This window comes from Triticum aestivum, chromosome 5A, assembly GCF_018294505.1.
Source record: "Triticum aestivum cultivar Chinese Spring chromosome 5A, IWGSC CS RefSeq v2.1, whole genome shotgun sequence".
Taxonomy (NCBI): domain Eukaryota; kingdom Viridiplantae; phylum Streptophyta; class Magnoliopsida; order Poales; family Poaceae; genus Triticum; species Triticum aestivum.
In genome coordinates, this window is record NC_057806.1 from 689,075,883 (window position 1) to 689,079,108 (window position 3,226).

The window sequence follows — 3,226 nt, forward strand, 5'->3', positions numbered from 1 at the left end:
AAAACAGCACGTTAAAATGCAGTTTATGAACTTGTTATCCTGGAGGGAGCAGAAAAATTGCAGATAATACAAGATGCGTATATAAATATTTTTTTGTTTCACTTACGTGCGTGTATGATCGCAACTTCGCCGGTGTCGGCTGCTGTCCCTCTGGGATGGGGCATGGCGGAGTAATCATAGCAGGATGCAGCAGTGGATCACGAGGAGGAAGGAGGGCTGAAGATGGCCTCTCTCTTGTTTGTGTCCTTTTTGCTTGAGGTGGTTGTGGAGGTATTGCGATCCTGGTCTTGGTTTGCTCTTTTGTTTTGTGAAGCAATCCATCTACCTTATGCCCCGTACAATTCTGACTTGTAGCAGCAGTAGCAGGATCCAACAGTGGTAGTGTGTAGAGCACTCTCCTCTCTCTCTGTGTGTGTGTGTGTGTGTGTGTGTGTGTGTGTTGCTGTTGGATTTGTCCTGGGATCCGGTTTAGTTGCTTCGCTTTGGCATTGATGAGGCACACCAGGATAACCTCCAGAGTTACACGCAGGACTTGAGCTAACCCCCTCCTCCATCAGCGTGCTTGGGAGTCTGCTGGTGGATACAAAGAATCCGCGGGGGATTTCCAGTGCCACCCAATTAGGTGGAGGTGCAAACTTGTGCGGATAGGGCTGTGACCCAACATCTTGTAAGTATCTGTGTGTTTCGGGTGTCATCCATTTTTGGTCTGGAGCAGGTTGGTAATGCTGTTGGTGCGTTTGAGGTGTGACCCATTGAGGGGGTGGTGCAACGCGTACAGGCTTTGGATTGTGTACTTGCTGCTGGGAACTTCTAAGCTTCTTCATGCGTCTCTCGTCTTGCTAACATAAAAGAAAAAAAATGTCTATTAGCACACAAGTTATATCTGCATATACCTTTGTAACTGAACTTAGCATTATTCACAGCCTGAACTTCTCATATAAAAGTGGTGAGAGCCATCACACTATGCACTGAGCTAAGCATCTACCAATGCCTTTGTACCTGAACTGAGCACCCTTCACAGAATGAACTTCACATCCTGTTTTTTAATTCTACAATATTTGATTACTTATATGTACCTGAATTGAGCACTCTCCACAACCTGAACTTCTTGTTTTGCAAAGGGGAAATACTGTCTACAGTTAAAAAACCTGAACCTTCATGAGTTTTTGAATGGTTGGACTGCTGGTGCATACCAACCTGACCTTCATGTCATATCACATGCATGTTCTATTTTCCTTTTATTTTTTTGCACAGAACCAGACACATACCAACCTGAACTCTAGCACACTTACTAGTTGAACTTCACATGGCTTTTCCACATGTGAATGTGAATGCAGGCAGATTTTATAGTGTTTGTAGCCTGGACTGAGGCTCACATACTACCTGAACTTCACATGCCTGTAAGCAGACAAGCATATTTTACAATGCTGTTTTGTAGCTTGGACTGAGGCTCATACACTACCAGAACTTCACATAGCTATAAGCAAATAACAAACCCAAGGAAGGAAGAAGTTCAACCATACCCTAGCTAGAAGTTCGACCAACCTTTTTCCAGCAGCTGATAGGCCACCTTGAGAACAATTCGTCGTGGAGGTATGAGAGGAATTCCATGGCAATCCATGTCTTGTAGAGGGCGCGAAGTTCATCTGCACGAAGAAAGAAGGTCAGAGAAGGCAAGATTGAAGAAGAAGGCAAAATTGGGAGGAAGTTCATGTACTGTTGCCGCTGAATTTGAGGGCGCAGCAGATGCCGCCTCCGCGGAGGAGTTGCTCCGTTGGTCGCGCCGCTCGCCGTAGCTTGCATCGGGCCCGTCATCTGGTCGGCCAAGGCTTCGGGTGGTGGCGATGGGACGAGGATGCGACTTCCTGATGTCCATGGCGGCTTCGCCGCGTCCAGGCGACGCGGGCTCCCTCGCGCCGGGCGTCCGCCGTCGCTTGCTCGCCCGCGCCGGTGGCCGGCCAGGAGCTGTAAACGGGGGGGGGGGAGGCGGCGGATCCGGCGAAGATCGGCAGCCAGGAGGGGAGGAGCGGCGAGGAGGGTGGCTGGGACCGGGCAGTTCAGGGAAGCTGGGACAACACTATATAGAGCCTGCTGTGATCCAAATAACTATTCTAATCTTGGGATTAGAATAGTGTTGTCCTATATATAATAATAATAATAATAATAATAATAATAATAATAATAATAATAATAATAATAAAGCACGGATTGAGTCTCCGGGTTCACCGTCGTGGTCTTTTTACACAAAGGTATCTGTAGTTTTTAACAATTGAACCCGCGGTACTGTTTTTAAGTGGTGAACAGAGAAAGCGTTTCGTGGCCGGTGGGTTGTGCCTCATGGACGCGGAGCAGAATTATAAAAAAGAACACACGAACTTGGGACCTCCTCCTCGATGCGTAAGGGTATGGCGCCGCCGCCGCCGCCGCTGCCACGCGCGGCCGGTCTTCTCGGATCACCGCCGCCACACGCGACCGGTCTTCTCCGTCCATCCGTTCTTGGGGTCCCCTACTTCTGTTTTCCTTCCCGCAAGCAATCCCCGGCTCCTACCGACCCCGCAGCTTCATCGTCGCAGTCGCCACCACCGTCGCCTCCATGAACCAGCCGGTGCAGAAGAACACCCCCTACATAGGTACACGGTGGCACCATCCTCCCTCACTAACCTCTTCTCTGCCGCCGCTGTCCGCGCTCGATCGCTCGCCAGCTGTTTGATGAAATTTCTCAGCGAGATGCACATGGTTCGCCCCCGGCTGCTCTCCGGGTTGCTTCCCCGGGTGCGGAAGGACCTTGCCTTTTCTTGTTCCTGTGCGATGGAAAACTAAGCCGAGCTCCGTCCCTGCTTTCGTCGGTGCAGGTGGACTAGCGGAGGAGGGGGAGAGAAGATCGTGCATGCGGTGTTCGTGCTGTTCAGGGAGATCAAGGCCGCTCGACCAGGCCACGCAGAAGCACTGCTCCTTTGGGTTCTTCACGTTCCTGGAGCGCGAGAACACCGCCACCGCCATGGACAACATGGATGGCGCCGAGTTCTTCGGCCGCGTCCTCACCGTGAACTACGCCTTCCCTGAGAAAATCAAGGGAGGGGAGCAGGGATGGGCCGCGCAGCCAGGTATGTCATGCGTCCCGTGCTTCTCCTCTGTTCAGTTACGTTACGCTCTACTTTCGTTCTTGCGTACCTGGTTGCTTGACACTAGGGTTAGGGCTGCCAAATGTTTTTCTTACCTGGTATGA

General features: G+C 50.9%; 1 pseudogene; it reads left to right on the forward strand.

Moving 5' to 3' along the window:
* Positions 1-2,593: 2,593 nt before the first annotated feature.
* On the forward strand, positions 2,594-3,226 carry LOC123101809 (peptidyl-prolyl cis-trans isomerase E-like; annotated as a pseudogene).